Source organism: Lipotes vexillifer, unplaced genomic scaffold (genome assembly GCF_000442215.2).
Source record: "Lipotes vexillifer unplaced genomic scaffold, Lipotes_vexillifer_v1.1 scaffold487, whole genome shotgun sequence".
In the NCBI taxonomy this organism is placed as follows: domain Eukaryota; kingdom Metazoa; phylum Chordata; class Mammalia; order Artiodactyla; family Lipotidae; genus Lipotes; species Lipotes vexillifer.
Window position 1 is genome coordinate 2,526,433 of NW_006782062.1, and position 22,261 is coordinate 2,548,693.

The window sequence follows — 22,261 nt, forward strand, 5'->3', positions numbered from 1 at the left end:
AAAAAAAAAAAAAAAGACTGGTGAAGGGTACACAATATTCAATTCAGATGCTTTGCTGTGACTTATTTAGCTTCTGAAATTTCAGCCAAAATATTGAATCCCTCCTCTGAATGAATAACAAAAAGCTTAAGTAAATCTGCAAATACTGAAACCCCTATTTTTTTTTCATGGATATAATTTTTTTTAAATGAACTCTACAACATTTTTATTCCTTAATTGTTCCTCAGGTAAAACAAAGGGCAATAACCAATCTCTGTAAGAACCCAGAGTCCCACCCCAGTTCCATCATGTCACAGTTCCTATCATTTCCATATCAGAACAGAAATACATACGCATTCTCAGAAGAGAGGACAGAACTGTGGAAAGAGACTTGATTCAGACTTCAAACTCTCCAATTTATTATCTAGGTGATTATAAACAAGAATGATGGTCTCCTCATCTATAAAACAGAAATATTAACAGCCTCACAGAGTTACAGAGACATTTAAATAAGATATCTACTCTCTCTCTCAGAACACTCACTCATCTTTCCATTTTTTGTCTGATTTTAATTTACTTTTTCATATATCAAAAAACTTTAAACTAATCAAAATGTCTCTTGGTGTCTCCGACACATTTAATATGTTTCTATGTACTCTGTTCTAAACTCATAAACCCTTATGCTCTAAATCATTTTTAAAAAATATCAGATTAGGGGCTTCCCTGGTGGCGCAGTGGTTGAGAATCCGCCCGCCAATGCAGGGGACACGGGTTCGAGCCCTGGTCTGGGAAGATCCCACATGCCGCGGAGCAACTAGGCCCGTGAGCCACAACTACTGAGCCTGCGCGTCTGGAGCCTATGCTCCGCAACAAGAGAGGCCGCGATAGTGAGAGGGCCGCACACCGCGATGAAGAGTGGCCCCCACTTGCCGCAACTAGGAAAGCCCTCGCACAGAAACCAAGACCCAACACAGCCAAAAATAAATAAATAAATATTTTTTTTAAAAATCAGATTACAATGAACTCAAAATGATTCCATTAAAATCTGACTGGAAATGAATGTCAAATCAAGATGGTCCTATATATGTAGAAAAATAAGAACGTTAGCATTTTTTTAAAAAAAGATCCTCCTTACAGGAGGAAACAGTAATCATAGCGTAGGAGAAAAAATAGGCATTATGAAGGGACTCTGTTAAAAAGAACCAAGAGAAAAATCAAAAGATATGACTGAAATTAACTGGCTTACAGAAAAGGACAGAACATGAAGAAGCAAACAAACAGTTACATTTGGAAACTCCTGTCTTTTACATACCAAATTTCAGTATGTTAGTTTTTCTTTGGAGCAAAAACTTAAAACTCAAATTTTTTAAAAAATCAATACTATCCCCTGGAAAGATGGATGGATTGATGCAAGAAAGCAAGGAGAAGAAGACCCCAAATGGCTTCCATACACCTATGAAATACGGCCTGTAGTTTCAAATTTGGCTACACTGCTAATATTAGACAAGGCAGCTCAATCCTAAATGTGTCAGACCCTATTAAGACTGAATTTAACAGAATGAGGTCAGTGTGAGAAGTTGCAAAAACTTAAAAAAATAAAGCCAGAAAATAATCAATGACAGGACACCTCTTGTTTTAACACTGTTCCATTAAATATTCATCCCTCTATGTAGGTGGAAGTCCTTGCTCACTTTATTTTGGGTTCCCTGAGACAAAAAGAGAGGTACATTTTATTTCTGGTTGCATGGTGCCTATACTAAGAACTTGCAGAACAGACACCAAGTTATCTGAAGCATGAAGATCAATTTTTAAATAGCAACATCAGCTCACCATAACAAGTTCTACTATCACATTTAATTTAAGGATCAAATCCATGAAAGAATCCACACCTTCTTTGCCTTCCAAATAAAACCACAGTCACTCAGGTTCCATTTTAGACAGTTGTATCAGCCTCACATCACACAACAAACATCCAGTGGTAAAGATGAAGGCATTCACTTAACTACAAGTCCAATGTGCATGTGCTCTGCTCTTTTCAGCTTATCATTTGTTTTGTTTTTAATAGAAAATAAACCATACATTTTCAAAGGGATACTTGCTCAGACATAAGCAAAGGCATAGACCCCTCTGAAAGAAATTCAGCCTGTAGCTATTTTCAGCTCCATCCATTAAAAGGAAAAAAAAAAAAAAAAAAACCCAAAACTAAGAGAGCTTTTCAATGTAACCCTCTTACTATTGACTTGAAAATTAGTTCTCCAGAGGCATAAATTCTCAACCAAAATAAAATAAATACTTCACACAATCTTGTCTATATGGCAGTGCCATTCATGCTTCACATTTAGTAATACCACTTCAAAAGTACAGGACAATGAAAGACAGATAATAAATAATGACAATGAACTTCTCTACAGTGAACAAAACAAATTATTTTACAGATGACACGCTTGAGAAGTGGAGAGTAAAAGGGAACAGATCACTAGCTCCTCAATACGCACCACACTGCTTCCTGGGAGTTACCTCTTGGTAGGGTTACAACTCTGGGGTCTTATCCTCAGTCTGGCAAGCCGTAATTTACTTTTATCTGTTCTCTTGGGATAATCAAGTTCTAGGAGAACAGATGTTAACAAAATACACTAGAACAATTTATGAATGAGAAGAATGATTTACTAATTTACACTGATAAATATAGTTGCCAGTAGACTAGAATGTTCATCGATGCAACGGAGACTGGCAGTGTCCAGCCCGTAACCCCTGATCACTCAGTTTTCCTTAGGAACTAGGCAGTTTCTTACTGCAGACACCTGAGGGTCATCTCTGGCCACAGTTAGGTCAGAGGGGAAGTTCTAAGGAGCTGATGCCCTCCCCTTCCCAAAGCATAACTCCACCAATAAGGAATGGTGTTGGAGGACAAAGTACCCCAACTTTCTTGACCCATGAGTGGAAGAGCTGAGAGGCATGTTCTACATACTGGCTCCCAGAGGTCCCCACAAGATGTGAGTCCCAACTGCCTAAAATATTAACTTACTCAAAGGCATCTTGTACTGGCCTCCTTATCTTCCTTTTCTCATTTCCCCACAGGAACTTCCTGGGTTCAGCTTTCAAATAAAATGATTATAATCGAGGGTCTGATTCCACGGAAATCGAACCTAAAACAACTGGTCAGCGAGGTTCTATTCTTAGCAGGAAAATCTTGTTGTTAAACCAAATTAAGTTTTAGAAGCTGTGGGATAACTGTAGAATTAGAACAAGAGAAAAGAGGAGGCCTAAAGGGATTGGTCAACAAAGTTGATAGACATTTCTTGAAAATGAGAATCTATCTTTGGAACAGTTCACAAAGAAAAAAACATACAAATTGTTCTAAAACACATAAGATGCAAATTAGAGCTACACTGAGACACCATTTCTCAACTATCAGATTAAATATGTATATATCCAAAAAGTTCTGACTATATACTGTTTACAAGTGGGAAAACAGACACTCTCATACATTACTGGAAAAAATATAAGATGGCATAAAACCTACAGAAAAGAATTTGGCAAACTGCCTCAAAATTACATGAACATTTATATGCTCATACCTAAAACTGCCATTCGTGAAACAGCTAGGCTACATCTATGTAATGGACTACTCCACAGCTATTAAAAAGAATGAGGACTAACTCTATACACTACTATAAGGTGATCTCCAAAATGTTCAGTATATATATATATATACACATAGGTTTGCTTATTTTTAAAACTAGCAACCTAGTTAAACTTGGTTACCTATAAGGGGAAGAAGAAACTAAGTACATACTTCACTTTGAAGTAATATCAATGTTTTCTATAAAATTATAAGATTAAATCAATATTTTAAAATCCTAAAAATTAAAAATACAATGAAACAAATGGACCTGATTCTGTACCAAATTGGTAGAAAAATCATACAAGTGGATTTACTTTGAGTATATCAAAATACTGTGAATGTAAACCCCCAGTGGGTCATGGGCCAAAGAAAAAGCAGTTTTCAGTAATCGTATTGGTGGTACTGGTTTAAATATATAAAAATATATTTATAAAGATACAAATTATATTATGTACAATAATTTCATATTTATTTTATATATTTATATCTTACACATGCTGTATTTTATACCTTTAAATGATATATTGTTTTATACATTTATATGTTAAATATATATAACATTATACATAATATAAATATACAAAAGAAACAAGTTTACGTAAATACCATTAGAAAAAGAGATTTTTCAGCATGAGAAAGGATGGAAATATTGAAATCAAAGAACTTAAGTTTGAAAAATTAAAATCCAACATTTTTATCAGATACATCACAGACATACCAGACATCCAGAAACAACGAATACCCTTAGCACTAGACTGTGGCTCTACATACTACTTTTCACTAAAAGGAACTGGACTTTCTGGAGACACAGCTGATTTGGGGACTAAGGAAGAACATGTGCAAGATGAGCTCAGGAACATCTTGTTATGTCAAAAAGCAAGGAAGCTATCAGAGACTACTAGAGCTGTGTCAGAAACATTCAGAAGTCAATTTAAAAAGGCTCCTTTGGCCAAGACAATCTGAGTATCCTAAGAATAAGAATAAAAACTACAATGCAATAACATATCAAATATTTAAATCCCCAAGCTCACAGAGACACTTTTTAAAAAGTCTTTGTTGGTCTACTATTCCCAGCATTCTAGGAAACAACTTAGCACTTTGAAAATTGGAAAATAAACTTATCTACGAAACAGAAATAGAGTTACAGATGTAGAAAATTGGTAAATAAAGGGAAGAATCAAGAATTTGGTATGCCTTTCCTGTGCAAACTGTGCCACAGAGTAACCAAATATCTGATGAGGGAAGTTTCTCTTTATAGAAATATTACAGATAATAATGAGAGATGATCTAGGCAATGATCATCAATGGTCACCTAATATCACAAATAGAGACAAGCAAATATTATATGCCTCTTCATGGAATTACTTCGTACCACCTACAAAATATTCTGCCATCCTACCCCCACCCCAAAATAATGCAAAAAAAAAAAAAAAAACCTGAATTAGATTAATCTTTTAAATTAAAAAATTCAAGAGAAAGAGAGGCATTTTACTACAGGGATGCAATTAACAAAATACAGAAAGAGGAAACCCTGCAAGACAAATAAAAAGGAAAATATAATAAAGAGGTAAAGCATAAGCTCTACGTAGCAACCAAGTGTAATGTATGGACTTTGTTGTCAATCTGTAAAAGCTCAAACTAAAAGGATATATGGTGATACTAAGAAATTACTGTCATCACCTCACACCCATTATTAGAGTGCTCACTACCCCAAAATGAAACAAACCAACCCTCCAACCCTCACAACAGCCAAAAACTCTCACAGAAAATAACAGGTACTGGCAAGAATGTAGAGAAATCAGAACCCTGTGCATTAGTGTTGGGAATGTAAAATGGTGCAGCCACTTTGGAAAAGCATACGGAGCTTCCTCAAAAAATTAAAACTAGAATTATCATATGACCCAGCAATCTCACTTCTGGATATTGATCCAAAAGAATTGAAAGCAGGATCTTAAAGAGATATTTGCACTTTCATGTTCACTGCAGCATTCGTCACCATAACCAAAGTTGGAAGTAACCCAAATGTTCATTGATAGATGAATAAAGAAAATGAAATATACATACAAAACTTCCACCTTTTAAAAAGTAGAAAATCCTGTCATAAGCTACAACATAGACAAACCTAGAGAACACTACTCTAAGTTAAATAAGCCAGTCACAAAAGACAAATACTGTATAATTCCACTTATATAAAATACTTAAAGATGTCAAACTCATGAAAACAAAACGTAAAATGATTGTTGACAGCGGCTGGGGAAGGAACAAATAGGAGATTTTGTTCAAAGAGTACAGAGTCAGTTTTGCAAGATAAAAAATTTTTAGAGATCTGTTGTACAACAATGTGAATATAGTTAACACTACACTTAAGTGTACTAACTGTACACTTAAAAATGGTTAAGATGGTAAATTTTACATTATGTGCTTTTTACTATAATTTTTAAAAGTATATTTAAATGCCTTTTCAAATAAAAAAATTACTGTCAATTTTTAAAGTGGGATAATGGTACTGTAGTATATACTTTTAAAAAGCCCACATCTTCCATCGATACCTACTGAAATATTTAATGTAATCATGTGACATATGTATTGGCTCCAAAATAAATGGGGGCTGGGGTGGGGAAGAACGAGGCATAACAACATGGGAGCAAAGCGGTTACAGGAAACAAAGCTGGTGATGCTGCAGCTGGGTGAGAGTTCATCATGCCATTCTCTCTAGTGTGTATCTAAAATTTTTCACACTAAATAATAATATACACCTACTGGTCACTGGGTTCTATTAATGCAATAATTACAGAAAGCAGCATGAAACATTTATACTGAAAAGCAGCTGTAAATCATGGTGACTTAAGGTGCTATGAGGGTTAAAATAACTTGCACTTAGGCAAATGAAGAGTGAGGCAAAAAAAAGAATATTCATGGTTCTTATATGAAAAACAAAGTTGAAGTGGGTGTGGGGGGTGGCAGAGGCGACTTTTCACAAAGCATTCCTTTATGGCATTTCCAGAGAAAAACACGTGAGATAGTACACAGCACAGATTTAACCCCGAACACTACTACATTGCTCAGGCTCATGGGAAAACCACCATTTTGAACCCAGTATCTATAAACTTACTAGCACATCTTACAAATGAGTAGAAATGGCTTTGATGTCCACAGCTAGACTATAAGCAAATTTGTGTAATCCTGACCTTTTTCATCTTTCACACTAACACATATACAGAATTAACTCTAACATAAACATTTGTGATGGCAAATGTGTTTGAGATAATCTGATTTAAAATACAGTCTACAAGCTGTTCCCCAAACAAAACAAAATGACACGCAGGCTATGTGAGTGGCACATTACAAAGTCACCTGAGGACAGGCACTTAGAAGAGAAAGCCAGTAGCATGGCACTTGGCTCTCAGACACCCAACACCCACCCAGAAGCAACTCGCTTCTCAGGGGAAACGTGCCACAAATAGCTAAGACTCCAACAACCAAGAAAAATGCACAGGTTTCAAACGTGAACTTCAAAAAAGCCAGATACTCAAAATGCCTAAGATGAGCTGCTTACGTGATAAAGTGTAGTGCTCCAGAAGAAACAGCAGATTTAATGATGGTTAATGAGTCACCCAGGTACCATAAAGAACCCAGCAAGTATTTTCATGTATTAATGAAGAACAGTGTCATCCTTCGTGCTAGGTAAAGCCAAAACAAAAATCCTTATTTTCCCCAACATTCCCCATTAACTACTGGGGGGGGGGGGGGGGGGGGGGGGGGGGGGAAAATTGAAATGCTATGCAACTGTAAGTGCTATGCCTCTCCTGTTTTTCCCCCTTTGAACAGATGTGTTTTAGCACTTATTTTTTGACTGTTATACCATTAGCCTGATAATTAGTCTCTTTAGTTGAAGGTCTTTAGATTGAAAGGAACAGTATTCAAAAGGCTGCACCAGAATAACTACAACAGGGGAGTCTCATTCACATCTGAACTAGAATTAGATGACAAGACCCTGGACTTTGAGTTAATGCCATAATTGGATGAAATCTTGGAGTCTTCAGAGCAGGGTTGCTTGAGTTTTGCATGTGGGAGACATGAAATCTTGTGGCTGGGGGGGGGGGGGGAGGAGGAAGGGAGAAGAAAAGGAGGTTGGAGAGGGGGAGAGGTCGTTTTCTTTTCAGCAGTAAGAATTCAGAAGATAGTTTAGGCAGAGGAAATCTTATTGACATACTGACAAGTTCATCTTTAAAATGAATCATTTCCTAGGAATATTTTCACAGATAACTTTCACATCTCACTCACTCATCCTGGTTCTAGTTAATTTTTACTACTTTTTATTTCAGACTGATGCATCTATAATTTCCCACCAAATTCTATAAACCATAGTTTCTATAGCTCCCTGATTTAATATTTAAAATAAAAATATAAGTAAAAATAATTAAAAGTTTTGATAATGCACTACAGAAAACAATGTTGTTAAGCAATTAATTCTTTAAAAAACAAAAATAAATAAAAACTTATTCTCCTGCTATTTACTGATGCCCCAAATACAGGGCCATACCATTTATATAAGGAATTACTTTTTGTAATTCTGAATCCTAATGAACCATTCTGAATTCTAATGAACAGTGATGAGATCACTTAGCCTATAGCTAGAATAAACATTAGAAATTTAGTCCAATTCCATCACCAAATTTTACAAGAGTACTTGCCAAAAGTCATCCAAGACATATGCAGCAGAGAGCAACTCCCAATTCCCACAGAGTCCAGTGGTCTTGCTGCTATATAACATAGTGGACATTTTCATTCCACAGAGAAAGGATTCTAAATGACCTTGTTAAACAAATAAGAATGGTTCTCCTGAAAATTATCCACTAACTAAAGACAGGTAGAATTTTGGCCATTTAACTGCCCATTAACTATAAATATTAGGAGAAATCCAATATGATTATTTTAGTAAGATGATGGACAAAAACACAAGAGCCATTACTGCCACTCTAACTTAAGTTTAATGAGAAAATTTTATTCACAAAATATAGTCTCCATGTTAAAATATAAGACCTTAACTGTATAGTAACACTTTTCATTCTGATAACCATAGCCAAGATAATAGAAATCTTCAAATTAGAGGTTTTGCCTTTTTTAAAAAAAACACCAAATAATCAAACATTATTTTAAGTACCTTAAAAATTACGTTTTTTTATAAAACATTTCTTCAGTTTGAGAACACATGTATTTTGTCAAATTGTGAAAAACTTCCGAAATTCTTAACAGATTCTTAAAAATAAGAGAATAATAAAAACAGAAATTAAAACAAGCTCTGACAAAAAGAGTAGGAGGAATTCTTACCATTGGCAGTGCATTGATGTGGGGATGTACAACTGAATGTCTGGTACTGCCAATCACAAATTGCTGTTGCTGATGCTAAGAAAAAGGAAAGTAAAATATTCAGTGTGTCTTAAAACAAATCCAGTTTAAAAGATTTCCCTTACCAAATTTCACATGTATGAAATACTATTTATGTCTTTAAGGTCCCAACCAGTGAGTATCTTTCTCCTCCTAAGCAACTGCTGTCATAAACAGCAGCAACTTTTGAGCGTGTAGTATGTGGCAGGCACTGAATCTTTACAACATTCCTAAAAGGTTGACACAATGAACAGAATGAGACTCAAAAGAGATGAATTTGCATAAAGGAGGCACTCACCCCCATTCAACTCAACTCATGCAAATACTACTGCAATAGGGCCCAGTATAGCAGGTTCATAATCCATCATCAGGAGCTGTAAAGAATGGTATAACCTTATATGCTATATATTGTTTAATACAATAAAGAGAAATACCTAATTGGTTTTGAAACAATTTCAATCAAAACTAATTAAACCTTATCTCTTCAGAATTTATATTCTACGGAGTTTACCCATTCTTCTCAATTGCTGACTCACAGCACATTATTTTCCAAGAACCATTTTTGCAAATATACAAGTGGTTTTTCACAACGCTGTCAGAGTGGCGACTCAGAACACTGACCAGGGCAGCCCACCATGTGCAAGCGTAGAGCGCATTTTTCTGCAGGAGTACAAGCTGATGCCAAACAAAGAAATGCAAGAGTTTTTCTTCGTACACCAAAAAGGTGAATTAAGTCAGTAACGCTAAAAAGATAACTAAGCAAATACACTGAATAAATACAGAAAGAATTTAATCCCTTGAAATTTGCTCCTCTCTGATTTTATCTTTAATTGATTGGAACCCTCATTTGTGCTCATTACCAACTCCAAGGCCACACTAAATAACTTCAGTGCTGCTATGTAACTTTCAGACAGTTGAGCTGTAGGAATTAAATAATAGGAATTAAAATAATTCCTATTTTAATTCCTAGGAATTAAAATAATATTTATTAAACACACCACACACTTATAACTGGAATTATAGACAGCTATATCAACATACGATATTCCACCAGCCTTTTGGGGTTCAAGACAGGTAAGTGAGCCCCAAGGCTTTCTGGCAGAAAACATTTGTGAGCTAGTTAGTAGGTATTTTCTAGCACCTATTGAGGAAATGTCCTATAGACATCATGATTGAGTTCAAATAAAAACTAGATTACTGCTAAGCTCTGTCTAACTCAGGGTCATTTATTATGAACATCCATTATTTTACTATAAACTCTTCATGAATTTTTGAGCTCTAAGCTATGTAGTTTGGCATACATTCATTCTAATTGTTTATAAATAATTAACATATGCTACTAAATTTCATACATTTTAAAACACACAAAACCGAAGTAAAAAATAAAGATAAATTATTTACATATTTACAGTGATACAATCTTGTTTATAACATTCTAGGTCCTAAACTTTTAAATGTCTTCTTAATCATGATAATTTTATATCATTATTAACTACTATCTCAAGCCACAATTTAGTCTTAGAGTAAGGTTCATCAGTACTAATAGTGAACATATGCCTGTCTGTCAAATATCTTTCTTCAGAATCTCCAATTTTTTCAGCCATCTTCTAAAATAATTATAACATGGCAGATGAAAAGCTTATTCTAATAGTTTAAGTAACAGCTCTACCATTTTCTTGTTTCCTACTCTTATTCATGTTTCTTATATTCAGTTTCTTTGCAGGAATGTTTACATTATTAGTCTGTTTTGTGGGGTTTGGTTAAAACTGGATAATATAATCCACAAATCTGTAACATCAAACACAAGCAAACATACATTAATAAGCTCAAATGCATGGCAATTCCCAGAAATGGAATGAATGAATGGGAGTGCCACTGTTGCCCTACGGAACCCCCAACTCTTTTGAACACCGTTATGTACCACATGTTATACATGACTCTCTGACATCACAGCCAAATGAGGGTACAAATTAACCGCAATATTAAATGTTAATTATATTTAATTGTTAAAATCTCGAATTGCACACTGTACCTCAATGGATATTTGTTTTCACTACTATTGTTGTGTGTACAAACTCACACACATGTACCTTAGGGAAATATTAAATCAGATCATTCCAGTTGCTAGTCTTTCTTTTACCTCCTCTCCCTGGTTCTCTCCTCTTACTTTTTTGTGGTGAGTTCTTCTCTCATCACTCTCACAGAGGTCTCTAATCTCAGTTTTCTCTAAACGTATTTTCTCTTCCCTTCTTTTCCTCATTCATCCATTCACTCATTCAGCTTTTCCTATTAGACTACAGCTCCTTATGGGAAAAGGCCACAAAGGTGATTTAATAAATATTGAAGGGGTTAAATATCTGATTCTAGGATCTGAAGGGTGAATAAATCTGTGGAAAATGGTGTATCAACAGGTTTGCCCATTTGCACATACAATAAAATCTGAAAAAATGAGAATTTTTTCCCCCCAGCCACACCATGTGGCTTGCAGATCTTAGTTCCCCAACCAAGGATAGAAGCCATGCCCCCTGCAGTGGAAACGCGGAGTCCTAACCACTGGACCACCAGGGAATTCCCAGGAAACTTTCAAAAACGTATGCAGGGATGTATTTTGGTTTCTGTATTAATGTTTTCCTAGTTGACCCATTTACCTATGCCCTGGCCATGGTGCAGTGCATTTCTAAAGCATACATCACAATTCTTCAGCTTTATAAAATGAGTATCTGAATTTTAAAAGATAAAATTATATATTCTACAAAGGAATTATAAAAATCTAAGGTGATTTAAGATAATCCAATAGAATATATATTAAAGCTATTTGTACTAAAGTGATTCAAATTGTCCAAAAACCAAAACCATGTGTATCCTTAACAACTGCCTTTATAATCTCACTTGCTCAACCTCCTGTACTCTCGCTGCAGCATATCACCCTCTCTGTTCTCTGCACTCTTAGGCTGCCATGACACTGCTCATTCCTCTGCCAGAAATGTCCTCCTACTGTGGCTCTGCCCACAAATCCAGTCCACCTCCTCTTTCAAGGTTCAGCCCAAATCAGCTTCCTCCCTTGATTACTTACCCACTGAGAGAGAAAGACCAGTCTCTCTTACCACAGCTCTGAAATGCCTTTTTCTCTCACCATGCCTCCCCTATCAGACCTCCCCAGGCCAGGGGCTAATCTGCTCATGTTGCTGTCCCACCACAGAAGAATAGTGCCCTGAGCATACACAGTTCTTGAGATACATTTATTGATAAAATGATATAGTATCTAAATGTGTGGGAATAGGTACATACATATTCGAGAATAAAACACAGTAGATACTGAATTACAACACAAATAAATCTCAGTGATAAGGAGGAACTCAACAGTGAATCTTGTTTTGTTTTTTAAAAATACTTAGGAGAGCCTGGCTATACCAATCATTTTAGTATCACTTCCAGAAAGTGGCCAATAAAGGTTGATCTTTTGCCGTTAAAAAAAAAAACTCTATGATAAGTCACATTATAAAATGTGTACAGCGAACAACTACTTGGTGTACTACATAAACTAAACCTATGTGCTTTACTTCTTGTGATGAAATAAACGTTTGTAGGCTTTGGTTCTGTCTCCAAACAAAACGCTTTGCTTTTAGAATCTGTATTTCAGAACATTTTATCTAAAATAAATGAAGTATTAATCTTTCAGTAAAGAAACTGACACTGCTATCTCAGCAGACATCATCTTAAATCTACCACCTATACATAATTAGGATTTTTTTAAGATGCAAAAATCCTATAAAACAGCACAACAATATATTTTGACTGATCTTCAAACATACTACCCTGCAGTCTCCAAAGGCAAATTTATTTGATTTACAGATCTCTTTTAAAAGCTAATGGATTGGACTGGAAGAATCAATATTGTGAAAATGACTATACTACCCAAAGCAATCTACAGATTCAATGCAATCCCTATCAAAGTACCAATGGCATATTTTTACAGACTTAGGACAAAAAAATCTTAAAATTTGTATGGAGACACAAAAGACCCCAAATAGCCAAAACAATCCTAAGGGGAAAAAAGCAGAGCTGGAGGAATCAGACGCCCTGACTTCAGACTACACTACAAAGCTATAGTAATCAAGACAATATGGTACTGACACAAAAACAGAAATATAGATCAATGGAAAAGACAGAAAGCCCAGAGATAGAAAGCCCAGAGATAATCCCATGCACCTATGGTCAACTAATCTATGACAAAGGAGGCAATGATATACAATGGAGAAAAGACAGCCTCTTCAATAACTGGTGCTGGGAAAACTGAACAGCTACATGTAAAAGAATTAAATTAGAACACTCCCTAACACCATACACAAAAATAAGCTCAAAATGGATTAAAGACCTAAATGTAAGGCCAGAAACTATCAAACTCTTAGAGGAAAACACAGGAAGAACACTCTTTGACGTAAATCACAGAAAGATCTTTCTTGACCCACCTCCTAGAGTAATGGAAATAAAAACAAAAATAAACAAATGGGACCTAATGAAACTTCAAAGCTTTTGCACAGCAAAGGAAACTATAAACAAGATGAAAAGACAACCCTCAGAATGGGAGAAAATGTTTGCAAACAAATCAATGGACAAAGGCTTAATCTCCAAAATATATAAACAGCTCATGCAGCTCAATATTAAAAAAACAAACAAGCCAATCAAAAAATGGGCAGAAGACCTAAACAGACATTTCTCCAAAGAAGACATACAGATAGCCAAGAGGCACATGAAGAGATGCTCAACATCACTAATTATTAGAGAAATGCAAATCAAAACTACAATGAGATATCACCTCACACCAGTTAGAATGGGCATCATCAGAAAATCTACAAACACCAAATGCTGGAGAGGGTGTGGAGGAAAGGGAACTCTCTTGCACTGTTGGCGGGAATGTAAATTGATACAGCCACTATGGAGAACAGTATGGAGGTTCCTTAAAAAATTAAAAATAGAATCACCCTATGACCCATCAATCCTACTACTGGGCATATACCCAGAGAAAACCATAATTCAAAAAGACACATGCACCCCAATGTTCAATGCAGCACTATTCACAACAGCCAGGTCATGGAAGCAACCTAAATGTCCATTGACAGACGAATGGATAAAGAAGATGTGGTACGTATATACAATGGAATATTACTCATCCGTAAAAAGGAACGAAATTGGGTCATCTGTAGAGACGTGGATGGACCTAGAGACTGTCATACAGAGTGAATTAAATCACAAAGAGAAAAACAAATACTGTATATTAACACATGTATGTGGAATCTAGAAAAATGGTATAGACAAACCAGTGTGCAAGGCAGAAACAGACACACAGATGTAGAGAACAAACGTATAGACACCAACGGGGGAAAGCGGGTGGGGGGTGGTGTAGGTGGGATGAATTGGGAGATTGGGATTGACGAGTATACATTAATATGTATAAAATAGATACCTAATAAGAACCTGCTGCATAAAAAAATAAAATTCAAGAGAAAAAAAAAAGCTAATGAATTATGAGCCCCTTCCCCAGAAAAAAGTACAAACAAAAAAATATTTGCTTATAATTTATAGTAGTGACATAATCTAATCTAGAACCTAGTGGTCAGTAACAAAGTCAAGAATGTGTACCTGATGTCCCTAAGGAACAGAAGTTACAAATGAATTTTTTAAACTTGGAGAATTGGGGGAAATCATCTCAAGAATTAAGAGAAAAACATAACAATGCTATCATAATTAACCTGCTTAGAAAGGTTTTTGTTAAGTGAACTTCTGGGCAAAAGAAAAGTCACTGATAAAGTTCAAATTAAATTGCTTAGCACAAGATTCAGAGCACAATAAATAAATGGTGATTACCTCCAACTGGAACTTTTTTAAAAGGAATATATTTGTAAATCAAAGTTTCAAGTGAATCTTCTCAATTCCACTGATCCATTTCACACAGAATGACTTTGTTAGTTGCCTTCTACAACATGGCAATCTCAAGTAACATACTACACATTCATCAAAGCTCTAAAGCATTATATCCCGCACTCTCCTCACCCTATTCTCATTTCCCACGGAATCATATACACAGATAATATTCTGGGCAGCCAAAAGATGAGGTGAGTGAAAAGGGGGAAGGAGCTAGGACAGAGGGTTATCTTAAGAAAACTGACCCTGAGATCAGGCTCAGAGGCAGAACAGTCAGGTCAAACACAACTCTGCCATCACTGACTCTGATTTTCACTTCGCTTTGTTATTTAAGTGATTTAGAAAAAACGAATTTAAAAGTTGTATATTATGATCCCAAATTTTCTAAAACTAAAAAATACACAAGACCACAAACCCACACAAAGAAAAATTTAAACATGCACTGGTGTCTAGTCATCCAATTATTACTTCAGTTGAGTTAGTTTCACTGGTAGTATCACATGTGGTTGAATTTTATATTAAATTTATACCAAAAAAACACTATTGTGCAGAAAAAGACAAAAAACTATCAAGGACCCCAAAATTTGCCTGTCAGGAAGTAAGCAATGCAATTAAAAACAATAAAAACAATAAACTCTCTCATACAAAGCCACAGAGATTTTTAAATTAAAGGTTAGTTTGGGCAGTTTCAAGTGTTATTAAAAGTAAAATTTATTTTTAGGCACTAACATCCACCCATCAAAGGCTTCCAGTTCACTAACTTTCAATGGTAGAGAACTTGAATATGAGAAAAGGCTCAGACTCAAACTTAAGTTGTGATGCTAGAAAGGTGATATTAAAAAAAAAATGTATGAAATGGAATATTACTCAGCCATAAAAAGTAATGAAATTGGACCATTTGTAGAGATGTGGATGGACCTAGAGTCTGTCATACAGAGTGAAGTCAGAAAGAGAAAAACAAATATCGTATATTAACACATACATGTGGAATCTAGAAAAATGGTATAGATGAACCTATTAGCAGGGCAAGAATAGACACGCAGATGTAGAGGACACGTTGACACAGTGGGGGAAGGGGAAGGTGGGACAAATTGGGAGATTAGGATTGACATATATACACTACCATGTGTAAAACAGATAGCTAGTGGGAACGTGCTGTATAGCACAGGGAGCTCAGCTAGGTACTCTGTGATGACCTAGATGGGTGAGGATGGTGGGGCGGGGGGGAGGTTCAAGAGGGAGGGGATATACGTATACATATAGCTGATTCACTTTGTTGTACAGCAGAAACTAACACAACATTGTAAAGCAGCTATACTCCAATTAAAAAAAAATTTTTAGATGTATGAATAAATATAATATTATTATCATTTACTTTTTTAAAAGGTGAGAACATCAACATTGTGCAACTGTAACTAATTTCTTTTTTCCTCCCCCCCAAAAAAACTGTTAATAAATTAATGGTGCAACTTATAACTTAAGATGCCTTAGAAATATGACAGATCTGACATTGTTTTCTTCTTAAGGCAAAGCTGATAGAAACTAAATCTTTTTTTTTTTTTTTTAAGTAGTTTGGGAGGAAGAAACAAGTAAAAGGAGGCAATAGAAATAGCATAAGGATCTAAGAAATAAGGGGACTGAAAAAAAAAAAAACTAAACTTTCCGTATTCCAAATTTGCCTAAGACCACACAGGTAGGTACCTTGGCACTTAACAAGTTAGAAGGAAAAATTGACATAATTCCAAATCTTATTAGATTATTTACTCTTCCCAAGGGTTGAATAATTGATTCAAGACACCAAAAAATTTGAATAGTTAATTAGGCTAAGACAACACAAAAATTCTGTTGAACAATCCATTCCCAGAAGAAACGAGAACAGCTTTGTCAGGGATGTTGGGTCTTTGATTAACTCTGTCCTACAGAAATACCTTTCCAGATTCTAACCTGTGACATAGTGGGTCCTTCACTTGGATTTAGTTGGTCTAAGGTAGAATCTGCACATCCGTTGAATTTAAAAGCTCCCACAGATGATTCCAGTGGGGTTGAGAACCACTGGACTACGTGGCAGGAAAGGGCAGGATAGGGAGTTTTACTAGTCAGAGTCTAATTATTAATCTATGGGGCTGGGGGTGGGAGGGGGAAAGCACAGAGGGATCACTTCTTTCAGTAACATTAGCATTGCAGAGTGAGTCCTCTCATTCTCAGAACCAGAGTGGGAAACATACTACACTGAGTAAAAGTTTTATTAATTTGATTTTAAGATTAACAAAAGAAACAAAAGATAAATGATAAACTCAATCCTTCTCCCTAAAAATGAATTAGGAAAGGAAGGACAATAATAATGAGGACATCTCAAACAGAAAGAGAGCCAGACAGACCACAAAACAGGAATTATCTTTTAACAAGGCACAAAAGGAACACTGCTGATACCTACATTTAGATAAAAAGACACAGAAAGACCAAATGAGACTCAGCTTTGTGTCACAAAATGCTAAGTACTAGATAGAGGTTATAGAAAGATATTTTTTCTGCTCACTCTAATGAAAAACTGTTCTACAAATCAATGGAAATTTTTAAACAAAACCTGGATTCTCACTCAGCAAGGAAGTTATTACAGTGGGATATGATACAGGGTTGTATGTGTGCCCTGTCCAATTCCTTCCAACTCATTCAAGTATGCTATCAGGGCCACCAATAACCTCTGCAGCACCTTTGTGCAAATTAGACACCAACAGGACAAATTAGAAAAAAAAGAGAAGGCATATTACAGTACAGAGAGTTAAGAGCCTGAACTGTGGAATCACACAGCTCTGAAATTACAGCTAGATGATCTAAGCCAAGGTACTTAACCTCTCAGTGCCTCAGTTTCCTCATCTGTAAAATAAACTGTTATGACAGTAGAAAAACTTAATATTTATAAAATGCTAAACAGTGCCTGGCACAGAATTCAAATCATTTAAAAATAATACATATTAAGTAAAGAGGCCTTTCCTCTGAGAAGATACAGTCCCAATACCAGGGAAAATGGCTTGGCTGACAGTGTGGCCTGAATGTCAGCACCCACTTGTCCCCTTGGCTGCGAACTTCTGTGCAGGACACCAACTGCCCATTCATATTCTGCTATGCTGTGTGCTGTATGACTGTAGAGTCCAGCTTTGTCTTCTGTGAGCTGATATAAGAGCATTACTATATGCACACACAAAAAAGAGTAATGGTGGATAAAAGTCTTAAATTACAACAGATTTGCAGTGTGCATGAACATGACAGTTATCTTAACCAGTGTGACCACACGGAGTGACAATGAACACACACTGAAGCAGAGCCTCTTCAAAACTAAGTCTTCAACTTTCAGTTTGTAATAGAAAGGAATATGCTCCTTAACTTTTTTTAAAAAATTAAGAACATGCCAGCAGATAATTACTGAAATGAAACTGTCATTCTGAAGTACTCTAGACACAAAAAGAAAAAATATATTTACATTAAATTAGCTGTTAGGTTCAGAATTTTAAAATATTACATTTCTATCTCTACTCAGATTCAGAAGAGTCACTCTTCTGTGTCTTAAGAGTATTTCCTTACATATAGCTTAAGGTATAATCTAGACAGTACCAACAAATGTTTTGCCTTCAGTAAGTTAAAACAAATTGCTCATTTAACTACCATGTTTCTATCAGAATGGCAGTCAGAAATACACCCCTTTAAGAAATCAGGGCTGTCTTTTAACATAATTCATTCTGAGTATATTATAAAATAAATTACATATTCGTAATTCTATAATATGCCTAATTCTCATCTGATGTTGGTCTGCCAAACTGCTTTCAATTTCACCAAATTTAAAATAAAACATTTAAACCAGCAAATACACTGTGTTGTCTGCCTGATCCACTCAGGACACACAAACACAGGAATAGGGACACACATATACACTTTTCACACTCACTCTCTCCAGGGGGTCATGAAAAGAAAGAAGACCACCTTTCTTAGGTAATTCTATTTACTTACTTCAATACAAAACACTACTCCTCTCCCTGCCCACCACCCAAATTACAATAAAGCACCAACGGAGACTATATGAATACTACAAAGGTTCCACCTGACTTTCCACTCACTGTCATGCAATGGTATAGAGGTTGACACTATGGCCAGAAAGTAAACATTTTTGGTTTTGCGGACCACACAAGTCTCTCACAACCACTCAACTCTGCTATTACAGTGCAAAGCAGTCACGGGCAATATAGAAATGAATGGGTATTTCTGTTTACACAAAAACTATTCAAAACACACATACAAAAAAAAGGGCTACAGGCAACACTTTTTGCCCCTGAAGTAATGCCCAAGATCATCCAAAATTCTACTGATCGAGGACAGAGCATAACACTTTTAGGTTAAACAAAATTTAAAAAAAAATTTTTTTAAATCAAATAAAGTAAACAGACCAAGCAAAAATAAATTACTCAAGCATTCTCCACTAGAACTATGTAACCATTCTATGGGAAGGTAATTTTCCAATGCATTCAAACATATTATCTTATATGGCACTATACATAATAATGAAGTTCAATCAGAAAGGAAGAGTCTTAAAACTCTAGTAATTTCTCTGCCATCTTCAGACTTCAAAGGCAGTGGAGCCAGAATGGAAAGAACGAAAAATTTCTACTCTTGCTGCTTAAAAACACAAGTCCTTCACATCACACCCTTACAACCATGAGCAAGTCCTCAGCGTCCTCATCTGCAGAATGAGGCTATTCTACAAGACTACACTCTGCTGAGACTGTGCGAGCACTAGAGAGCTTCACAGCAAGTATGAACATATAGTTTGGGTTATTGTAAGAAAAAAACAACAACTATGATTTAAAAACAAGAGAGCACCAATCCTATTAAATCTCTAAAGATGTTTTCACACAGAAATAATACTAATAAATATCAGCTACTTATAACTGCTTGTAGAGTGTAAAAAAAAAGGGTTAAGAATAGTACTGAGGGCTTCCCTGGTGGCGCAGTGGTTGAGAGTCCGCCTGCCAATGCAGGGGACACGGGTTCGTGCCCTGGTCCGGGAGGATCCCACATGCCGCGGAGCGGCTGGGCCCGTGAGCCACGGCCATTGAGACTGTGCGTCCGGAGCCTGTGCTCCGCAACGGGAGAGGCCACAGCAGTGAGAGGCCCGCGTACCACAAAAAAAAAAAAAAAAAGAATAGTACTGAAAGATTAAAAATTTAGGTTCTAAATAAAAAAACTTTATGACTTTTATGACTTACCATGAGATAAAAATAGCAATGGGAAATACTAAAAACAACAACAACAACAACAACAACAAAGAAAGAACAATGAAGGCACAGAAATATCAAAGTGGTCCTAGAAATGAACTCTCTTGGCCAGAGCAAATGGAAGCAAGAAAAAATGTTGGCCATAAGTTTTGCCAATACTAGCTAACGCTGACCAAGTAGTGAGTAAGAAGAATTATTTTGCATATTTTTAATTAAGAGAAAATGATCTTGTATTTTACTTTTTTGACACGGTTAGTAATAACTGGACACCAAAAATCACTTCTATAATGTGAACTAAACTGTTACTGCAAAAGATGTTTTCACATTTTCTAACACTCCTAAATCATAATATAATTCACAGATAAATCTGGGAAAGAAACAAGTAAATTGTGTATTTGTAATTATTTTTTTAAAAACAAGTTCATAAAATTATCTAGAGACACAATTGTATTTAAAACAAAATGTCAATTGTCTTATCTTCTCCCACTTCTCTAATATCAAAGCAACTAAAAATTCCGTCAACAACAAAGGATCCACATGCTATAAATGAACTCTCTCCATTAGAGATGCATCAGTCACTCAAGAAAAGGGAAACTGAGAAGAAAGCCAGATTCTCCTTCAGAAGACCAAGATGCAATGTAATTTAAAACCCATGTTTACCTCTGAACCAAGTTAAACAGTAGGTTTTGGGGGGTTTTTTTGTTTTGTTTTTTTTTAAGCTGACTCTAAGATGTATCCTGCAATAGACAACAGAACTCTGGAGAGAATGGAAAAGAGAGGGAGAGGGGAGAAAGAAGGGGAAGAAAAGTTTTATTAACATCTCTACCAGATACTGTTGACATTAACATTAACATCTATACTAGAGATCCATAATATTAACAATGGAACAAAATTACTATAATACATCAGTAAACAAAGATCCTTGCCCTCACAAAGTTCAAATTCCAGCAGAATTTAAAACTGTTATGTAAAAGGTGATAAATGCTATGAAGAATGAAAAAGGGAATTCCCTGGTGGTCCAGAGGTTAGGAATCTACGCTTCCACTGCAGGGGGCACGGGTTCCATCCCTGGTAGGGGAACTAAGATCCCGCATGCCATGGCGCAGCAAAAAAACAAATTTAAAAATATATAAAATAAATAAGAAACAAAAAGCAAACAACAGAAAAACACAAAACACATTTTTTAAAAAATGAAAAAGTCCAAATAGGGTGAAGAGAATTAGGAGTTTTCTGGGGGAAGGAGGAGCTGGTGCCCACACCGCAGTAGCAGTAGGATGGTCAGAACCGGTTTGTATTTCAATCGAGAGGTGGCAAGATCCTCAGGAAGCTATTGCACGTTCTATGTTTTGTATTCAGGCAATCATGTATGAAGATGTGCCTTATCTTGATGCTGTCAGCTTAGTGCTGGAAACAGAACCTCCATATTCACAAAATAGGTCATTTATATTTCAATTACTCTAATTTTTTTTCTCTGAAATGTCTGTTCTTACCTACAACTACTATGTATTATGAAGCTATAATTCCTAGGATAGATATTAGGCATTATAAGTGACAGGTTTATTTAAATATTTAGCATTATAATATTATGGAGGCCATCATAAAAGTTATCAAATGCAAAAGAAAAGATACGCTAAATAAGAGAACCTTCGTAACTGCTGCCCAGAGTCTGTTCAGTCAAATTATTTTTCATACAGGCATTCTTACAAAGTTAACATCAAAGAGCTTCAAACTTATTCAAGGCACAGGATACTGAAAAACAGAAAAATGTCACTGAAACGGAATGCCTGGTCACTTAAGTCCTACTACAGTTTAGAAAGAAGACTCAATTTTTTAATATCCACCAACTGCTTATATTGTGCCTAGTACTTCATACACTTACCTATACCCATCATCACCTTAAAATACTTAACTAGGGGGCTTCCCTGGTGGCGCAGTGCTTGAGAGTCCGCCTGCCGATGCAGGAGACGCGGGTTCGTGCCCCGTTTCGGGAAGATCCCACATGCCGCGGAGCGGCTGGGCCCGTGAGCCATGGCCGCTGGGCCTGCGCGTCCGGAGCCTGTGCTCCGCAAATGGGAGAGGCCAC

The 22,261-nt window shown here is 36.0% G+C and overlaps 1 protein-coding gene across 1 annotated transcript in view; it reads right to left on the reverse strand.

Annotated features, from left to right (window-relative positions):
* TBL1XR1 (TBL1X/Y related 1) overlaps nt 1-22,261 on the reverse strand; it is a 188,174-nt gene that overhangs the window by 83,627 nt on the left and 82,286 nt on the right. The window contains exon 2 of the mRNA XM_007454969.1: nt 8,936-9,010. The gene's annotated coding sequence lies outside the window, so the exon portion shown is untranslated. The remainder of the gene's footprint in view (nt 1-8,935; nt 9,011-22,261) is intronic.